The sequence below is a fragment of the Rhipicephalus sanguineus genome, chromosome 11 (assembly GCF_013339695.2).
Source record: "Rhipicephalus sanguineus isolate Rsan-2018 chromosome 11, BIME_Rsan_1.4, whole genome shotgun sequence".
In the NCBI taxonomy this organism is placed as follows: Eukaryota; Metazoa; Arthropoda; class Arachnida; order Ixodida; family Ixodidae; genus Rhipicephalus; species Rhipicephalus sanguineus.
This window is the reverse complement of record NC_051186.1, coordinates 47,953,914-47,963,072: the sequence shown is the minus strand read 5'-3', so window position 1 is coordinate 47,963,072 and position 9,159 is coordinate 47,953,914.

Here is a 9,159-nt window from a genome sequence, read left to right as displayed (position 1 = left end):
GTACGCAGTTTGCAACCAAGCATTCTGCACACACTGCAGTCGTGCAGCATGTGCCAGAACGCAAAAGAATGAATTGCACTCACAACACAAAATATCTTTGGTCTCGTTTTATTGTCCTCGTTTCCGAAAATCAACATTTTCATCAAATGTGGTGCGATAGAGGTTCAGGAGATTAACAGAAGTGATGAACAGGAGATTAACATACACGTGTTCATGACCACTAAACAACAGAAAAGGTCTCGGCAAAGTTAAGAACTTAAAGAACAGTGGAATAAAAACAGAACATAACATTAGGGCACATAATAAAAAACACAATTTTTATACTGACAAAAGTGCAGAAGAGCTTCTCATATATGCGCACGATATTGCACAAAATTATCATAACTAACAAAATTGAACATTCACTGCAACGCAAAAACAATGAAAGCAGTTGAATACCTAAAAATAGAATAATAATGTAAAGATCACTTTAAAGATGTCAAAATGAACTCCACATATAACACAACTAATATTGGGCGACTTTAGTGACTACATTTCCAAAGACGTTGATTTTCATAAAACTAGTGATGATAAACGCGGAGAAAATGAACGGATGATATAGGAGGATTCATGGCATCTCTTCTTGAAATGCGCCGATTCTGCAATTCTTCAGCTTTTCTCTGGGCGCACCGATCAGCTGTGTGGCGTTCCGGAATACTTTAAAAACGCTTCCACCCTAAAGAAAAGGGACAAGTTCCAATCAGATAAAGAGCGCCGTCGACTCGTGCAAATTTGAATTCGTTTGTTCGTCTCAGAGCAGCACAAGTTTTCATACATTTACCTAGAGCCTTAGAAACGCGGTTATAGGCGATGGCGAGTAATTAACCGGAGACAAATGCAAAGCACATATTCAAGCACGCGGTTCTCATGGGATTCATGTCCGCTGCTTGATCGTATAACGATTTAAACGCAGCGTCGTGCCCTTTTCGAATCAGTCATTTTTGAGAACGATAACTGTAGCCCCACTGCAGAGAAAAGCTACTCGGTATGGACGTGAATTCAAACTGACACAATGAAAGCCGCGACTCAAAGGGCACACTCACCTGTCGTTCTTTTGGGGGCCGGCACATATTCCGGGACTTGTTCTGGAAGTATTTGAGCAACAAAGCACTATGCACGAACAGCGCGAGTCGCAAAACATCGAGTCGCACAAGCACACAGCGAGCGCGCACCGTGAAACGGATGGACGACGACGGCTAACGCACGCCTTACTAACGCCAGACACGAAACTTTCCAACGGATTTCGAAGTCGGCGGCAGAAAGCGCGCCTCCCGCAGGAAAGGGAGTTGATCCCACCAGAGAGGGAGTTGAAGAGAGTTGGGAGAAAAGAGAAGAACGCAGATTTTAACTCTGATCCCAGTTCATGGATGGCGCCTCAATTTGCCATACCAGTCACGTGGGTTTCTTTCACTAGCCTGCCTTTAGTTGCAATACAGCGGAAAACATCGAAAACTTGAGGTAAAATACTCCAGCAATCACCGAAGGCGCACGCCTGGAGCGATAACGGAACCACTATGTAGAGGGTCGTCGAACAAACGTCACTATGAAAACCCGCCGCATTTGCGCTGCTTAGGCTGTCAATTTTGCATCTCTATTGATGAAACCCGAAGGGCAACCAAATCTTAAAGGTGTAATCTTAATATTCCTTGGAACTGAATCATAACTTTTAAACTAAAAAATTTAAGGAAAACAAATATTTGAAGAAATTGACTTTATAAGGTGCTGCTAAGTGCAGGCCTTCATCTCATCTTTTTTTCGAGAGAAAAGAAATTTTCCTCCATTCCACCCTGTGAAGCACCGGATCATGCTCTCGAACTCTGGTGAGCATTCTTCCTGTTACAGGGGCCCTAGCTCCACCCCAAATTCCTCATGTCGTTGTTTAGATGCGAAGCATCTTACAGCGGAGTTCAAACCGGTGGTGGTGTTGGTGGTGGTGTGCCGCGTGACCGCCCTTACTGCGCAGCGCAAACCGTCTCCACACACCTCCTCACCACTCCCCCACTCCCCTTTCCCCCTCTCCCCTCCCCCTCTCCACTTCCCCTCCACTCCTCCTCTGAAACGCGGGCTAGACATGCCGAAATTCTATCCTGCGCAACGCCGCGATGAGCGCCAGCGCATGCGCGTCCTCTCCCCCTCTCTCCTCTCCTACGCTGCCTCCCTCTCGCGCACCTGTTGACCGCGTTCCCCGCTCGCACTGTGAGAATTAACGGCCAGGCTAGAGGGAAAACACGACGCGCGTAGCGTTGCTCTTGGCGTTCCACGACGCGAGGTCGGTAGCATGTCCAACGAACGCAACCGAACGCGATCGCGCAAGTGCTCCGGCTTCGCATCGCCTCATGGTCCGCTTTAGCGGGAAATAAAAAAAAATTGGTTTTTATCGGCTGTTTGTTTTGCTATGGGTATTGATGACTTCTTTGACACCAGTGAAAGTGGCATAAGCAAAGCGTTTGACATTTTGTATCCGAAATAAATTTCTCCGCCGACTGCAGCGGCGTACATTAACAATTTCTGCTGCCGGGAGAGTGGTATCGTCAGCTAATGCCGGTCGTTTTCATTGGTTGGAAATAAATATATTGCGCACGATTATGATGTACCCATTGTGACAAATTTACAAATTGAGATGTGTTTAATACTTGTAAGAGCTGCGAAAAAGACATTAACTTGTGCATTAACTTCAAGGTTTGTGCAACTCTGACGCCGGTAGCGCTGTCGGATGGCCCACGTAAAGCCCATGCACCGTACTTTGCCTTTCTGCATGAAGGCAAAACGATTCATTCCTCTATGGCAAAACAGAGAGTTTTCCCGCAACGTCAACTGCTGGTGTTATGGTTTTCACCATTTGGTTTTCACCTGCCAGAATTATTCTGTTCAGTCAACTTGAGTGTGCAGGCGTTCCTCATTCCACCGCACTCCATTCCACGTTCCTCACATGGCCCTCATCGCTGTCGTCTTCGTGTGGCGTCGGTCTCAGTGGCGTCCCTGGAACATGTAGCGGCTTGTCTTCATACGTGAAAATGCATAGCGCGTCGCTTCCTCGTGGGAGCTCGCATGAAAGATCCGTCCACTCGGAGCACGTTCGCGTGCCTTTCCAGTCCGGCCGTGCTCGGAGAAGCTCATCGTTTCCGACGCGGCTTGACCTCTTATTAGTCAACAGAGAGTCGTCTGCTAGCGGCCGTGGCTAAATTGTGCGGCACAGAATCCGTCAAATACTGCAGCGCCCACTAGCGGGAGGAAAGGCACCATGTGCTGCAGCATTCCTGTTATGGAGGGAAAAGAAATAGGAATGAGCACGTCAAGCGTTCACAAGCCAACCTCCTCCGAAGCCGCTTACTCCTCGCTTTCGTGTCTCATTTCCCATGATGCTCCTGCTTCATTTCTTTTTCAACACGAAAGTGTTTTATGTCGAGGCCCACCAAGGCTTTCATGACGTACGTCAGCAAAATGAATGCCATCAAATGGCAAAGAAAAAAAACTATAAGAAAAAGTTCCATTGGTAGGAGTCGAACCCATGACCTAACGGTCCGCGACGATGGCTGGCGGGCGTTCAGCCCACTGAGCTACCGCCCGTTTTCTTTTTTTTTCTTTAGTACGGATAGTTTTCAATTTCATATCAATTTCATGTCAACAACAATGATGGTGCTATTTAGAAAGATATCTGAGCTACCGCCTAACACATAACGGAGGCTACATAAACGCGCCTTTTATCTTCCACATTTTCCTCTCAATGCTCTTGGATGGATGGATAAATGCTATGAGCGTCCCCTTTATAACGGGGTGGTGACATGTGCGCCACCTAGGCTCGAAAAAAAAAAAACAAGAGAAAGGACGCGCCGTTGCTACGACCTTCCCATTCGGCGCGCGTCTACTGCAATGAAGTGTAATTTCGTCAACGCCTTAACACACCGCGAGGTGGTGGCTTTAGCCCAAGCCTCGCGCATTGCATTCATCCATATCGAAAAATAGCTCTCCGACGCTCGCCTAGCTGTCGCACCGCGTTCCCCGCTCGACCTGTGAGAAGTAACGGCCAGGCTAGAGGGAAGACACGACAGGCGTAGCGTTTCTCTTCGCGTTTCACGACACTTTGAAGAAGGGCATATCGAGTATGGGTGTTTACTATGTGCTTGTTGATGCCATATTTGCGCGGGATTCACCATATGCGGTGTCCACATATACGTTAAGAAATTCATCTACCGCAAGGGTTAAATCATGATCATGGGCGTTAGTCGTCGGTACGGAGATGTGTCACTACAGGCGTCCACGTGAGTGCGTCCACATCAGGCCGTGCTACATCTGCCAAACAACAATAGACATTATACAAGCTCCGACATACCAATTCACTAAAGCAATCAACTACTTCTGTGACGTCACGTTTCACTTTCGTGTTATACCGATTCCTATGACGAAGTGATCAGCCATCTTTTTGGTGGACTTATAAATAAAAAGAAAAAGTGACGAGCGCACGCACCTAGCGTCCACAAGACAGCCACTTCGGACGCTGCTCCCCCCTCGTTCTCCATATGCTGGTCTCAATTCCCATCATGCACCTGTTTCGTTTTTTATGGCTGGCTTTTAAATTTTTCCCGTGACGCTCCCTCTTGGTTTTTTTACCCTCCATGATTCCAGTACAACAAATGTAAGCCACGTTTTGATCAGGCAAGCCAGACTGACAAGGCACTGTGTGAGTGAAATACGAAAGAGTTTCCGTCATCTGCTTTCATTTGGAATTTAGAAGTTCAATAACGTCTGTTTGCATGCGTCTATTTTCATAATTCTATTTGCGATAATCTCAGGGCTATGCAAGGAACGCGTTGTAATGTAAAACTAGGTGCAGGGTCCCTTTAAGGCTAACGCCTTAGATGCCCCATCAATTGCGAAATTTCACCGTCGGTGGCGTCAAATGCTACCATTGCTACCCTGCACAATGGGAGAGCAATAAGGGGCAAAAAAGATAGAGAATGAGGAAACCATCAGTGAGCACATTTCACAACACAGACACAGACACAGTGCAGCGTTTCACAGGCGCTCAGTCAATTTTGTTATCTTCAAGAACTGCACGAGGGCTCGTCTGGCTTTCTGAAGTGATGAGGTGTGAGGTCAGGCTTTCCTTCAATAAAGACCGATCATCGAGTCTCCCCAAGGCACACAGGGGAGTCCGGCGATGTTGTTCAGATTGGGGACAGCGGCATAAGAGATGATCAATAGCGTCCACACAGTTGCAGTTATCGCACATGGACAAGTATGCCATGCCGATGCGACAGCTGAATGAGTTGATAAACGTTACACCGACCCACAGCCAACACAGCATTGCAGCGTCACGTCGAGCAATCTTTGTTGGAAGTTGTAGCTGTAGCAATGCATCAAGGTTCTGTAAGCGACCATTAGAGTTTAGCGGTGAATTCCAATGCGTTAGCGTGGCTTTATGCGCGATGCGGCGAAGTTTCTCTTGCAGCGAATACTGTTGACAAGGCTATAAATAGTGTGGGCGCTCCATCGTGAGTACATCGGGCAGCGCCGACGGCGAGGTGGTTACCACGGATACCACAACGTCCCGGCAGGCATTTTAAACATCCTTAACTAGCGGCGCGATGAAAGATTTCGTTGATGTGGAACACTAACTGATGGCACTTTCCACGTCGAAGACTTCGCCCTCCTTGAAGGGCTGCCTTGGAGTTGCAGATTATGGCCCATTTACTAGGGGATTCTTGTGTAAAGATTTCCATTGCGGCTCATCTAACTTCTCGCTCTTCCTCCTTTCTTCCTTCCCAAGATGGATCCTCGCAGATGTTTCGTTGCCTTGAAGTCAACAGGTCTGTGCGACCACCTGTACCTTGATGGGCTCCCCAAGAGTGCGCGCGATTATGTCCGTATCTCTTATCTCCTCTCTCTATTCGCCCGCTTTTGCCCGTCTACCAGTGCAGGGTAGCAAACCGGACGTGCGTCTGGTTAACCTCCATACATTTCCTTTCTTCTCTCTCTCTCTCGCAGATATCCTGGCAGCGCTATGTCAGAGCTGCCGCCCCCCCCGCGCTAGCTTTTGCAGTTCGTTGCATCGCGGAGCGGGAATTTCGACCGAGGCGGCATTGTCTTTCTCGCGCATGTGCCTAAACCTATACAGATGAAGGCGTTCTCGACGCGCGCCGAAAGATGGGTGTGCCGGGCGTAGGCGGCTTTTGGGAGGGCATCTCCAAATCGAATTACGAGCAACACCGATGGGCGGTACGCGTACGATGTGGTCACGTGGCAGGAATGAGGCGCTGGCAGGGCAAACAAAAAAAGCGTTGACGCCAATTGTTATTCCCGACGCACAGTGTTTAAGTACCGCCTAATGGCGTTCCAATGATCGATTCATTTGGCCCGACAACTTTGATGCTTCTCTCCCTGTTGTTGTTCTCCGTGGAAGGCACCACGCGGCCCTCCTTTCTAATAGCACCGCAGGCTCGAGACCACCCCGATGTTCTTCTTGTTCAAGCATCTTTCTATCACTTTTAGTTCCTCTAGTATTAACCTTTGTATAGGTATATATTACGCGTAGAGTGTTGCCAAGAGTTGCCCATCCAAGGGGCTCGGTACAAGAACGGGTTGCATACTGCTTACGTGAGATGGGTCACATAACCGCCTGTGGTGTACAAGCCCATCGGAGGTGGCTGTGTCGACGGCGTTGAAAATGTGTTGAAAAGGCCCCTTGTGGGGGGGGGGGGGGGGAAGATACCACGCGTCACAACTGAGATAGCACGCAGCGCTGTAATTACTTACCCAGGCGTTTTCGCCTGTAGACGTTGTTCTAAAACTGTACGATGTTGAAAACTTTAAGTGGGACGTTACGACTCCTCGGACAGCCGTATATCACCATAAGTTCGAAAGCTTTACGTTAATTCTCGGAAGATTGCTATCGCTATAAACACACGATCGGCGAACTACGCGTGTACGCGAAAAGAAGGTCCGGTTTTGCGAACATCCGCGTGGGAGAAGGCGTACAATTAACTACGACCACCACCATGGCCGCGTGAGAAATGCCTGCGTGGTCACGGTGCGGACAGATTGTGCAGTGGTGCGGTGACTTTTGGCCGTACAGTACCCCGAGGTATGAGAATGGGGGCAATGCGCATGCGTGTATGCAATCGACCCCTTCCCTCCCACTTTTCGATCCGCCCGCTACTTAACACTAGGCAGAGCGGCATCCGCGTCGTTTTCCAATATTACAAGGTGAGAAAATCGGCATCTATCACCTCAACGGGTGGGATTAGCGTTAACAAGTATAGTACGCGGCAAGCTCACGTTGAAAGGAAGAGGCAGGGATGATGAATGGTTGTTGATGGCCACCTCGAAGCTGTAGAGTGCGCAGGCTTGTCTCGGCAAGCCTCACAGCGCGTGCTGAATGTTTGAGGAAGCTAAATAAGGCCGGATTGTTGTTTCGAAACTTTTGTTTTTATCTCCGCAGACAATAAAAGCAGTGAGTTAGCACATTCACAATAGACGAGGCAGTTGGGATTACACTATGTACCCATGTTTCGCCTGTTGGTCTCGCGAGAGACCCGGTGAGCGATGAGCCTTGCGAATATTTTAAGCTATCCTGACTTCGAGAATTGCTGCGTCACGTGTGGGAGTACATTCATGCGAATGTGAATGCCAAAAACAATGTTGTACTTCAAGCAATATTGCTGAATTGTACACAGTAAATAAATATCACGAAGTTCAAGCTGCAGTAGCGATGCCTAATTTCTGTTATTGCCGCGAAATAACAATATTCCTTAATCCAGTAAGCATGTCGCAACTGTGTTAATCATGACAAACCTTCTATTCATCGTTTCATTATTTTTTTAGTGTTGCTTGGCCGACTGTAACTGCTCTATTGCAAAAGCACCACAACATGTAACTCCGCGTCATAGGTATTGTACATCGTCTTCAAAGGTATCCGCACTGATCTCTCCCCCCTCTCCCCTATGAACTGCAGGCGTCACGAGGTTTGCCTCTTGGCGCCACGAAGTCCGGTCCTTCTCGGCTGACACGAAAGCTATTGGAGATGCTGGGGTCTCTGACGGGGTGATAGAATGCAAACACTTCAGGCACTCAGCGAGCCTTCGCTTACGTTCGCGCAGGTATACAGACACACATTCTGCGGCTGAGCGTTGAGCAAACTGCCCGACACCTACCTGCCGCGAAGTGCATTCCACAATGTTCGAGAGCAGGGGAGCGTACGGAGCCCCCTTCGGCGGGAAAAACTGGCACACAGTATAGTTATGTGCCTCGAGTACTCCGCTATGTGCCAATGGGTACGGCATCCGTCGGTTGACCAAGAGGTCGTTGATTAGGTTAGAAACCGCATGGGTGGACATTTGATAAGGGAATGCAAAAGCACTGGTGAGCCTCTTTCCGATCTCACGTTTGCACTGGGATTTTGTTGCTGGTAATATTTCATTCAGATGGGGTACGTAGGGTTACAGTAGAGCCTGCTGTCTTAGTGCTTAGCAAGTTTCAACTCCTCATTTTCAATGAATACCCGCTGTTTTTGCACGTACAAACAACACATTAGGTCTGCTAGCAATTAATGCAACAAGAAAAACACACACAAAAAAAATAAACCGCAGCAAACCAATTAGAGCAGTGGTTCTCAAACGGGGTCCGTGCACCCCAGGGGGTCAGAGAACCCAATTTTGGGGGTCCACGAAACCTATCCTCGAAAGATAGAAAAAACATGGGTGATCCCTCTGTCATAGGAATCGGTATAACACGAAAGTGACACGTGTCTTCACAGAAGTACTGCTTATTGTGTAGCGATATATGAGAGCTTGCACAATGTCTATTCGTGTTTGGCAGCTATAGCACCGTTTGACGTGGATGCACCCATGTTGACAGCATGTCTATATCGCGACGACTAACGCCCATGATCAGGATTAAACCGTTGCGCACGGTAGCTGAAGGTGTGAACATATATTTGGACACAGCGAATCGTGAATCCCGCGTAAGGATGATATCAACAAGCTCATAATCAACATTGGTACCCGGTATGCACTTCTTCAAAGCGTCGTCAATTAAGGAGAGAAACGGCACGGTGTGCGCTTTCTAGTAAAGGGTAGCCGACGCCTGTGCTCATGCATACATAACACACACTGCGCTTCAGCA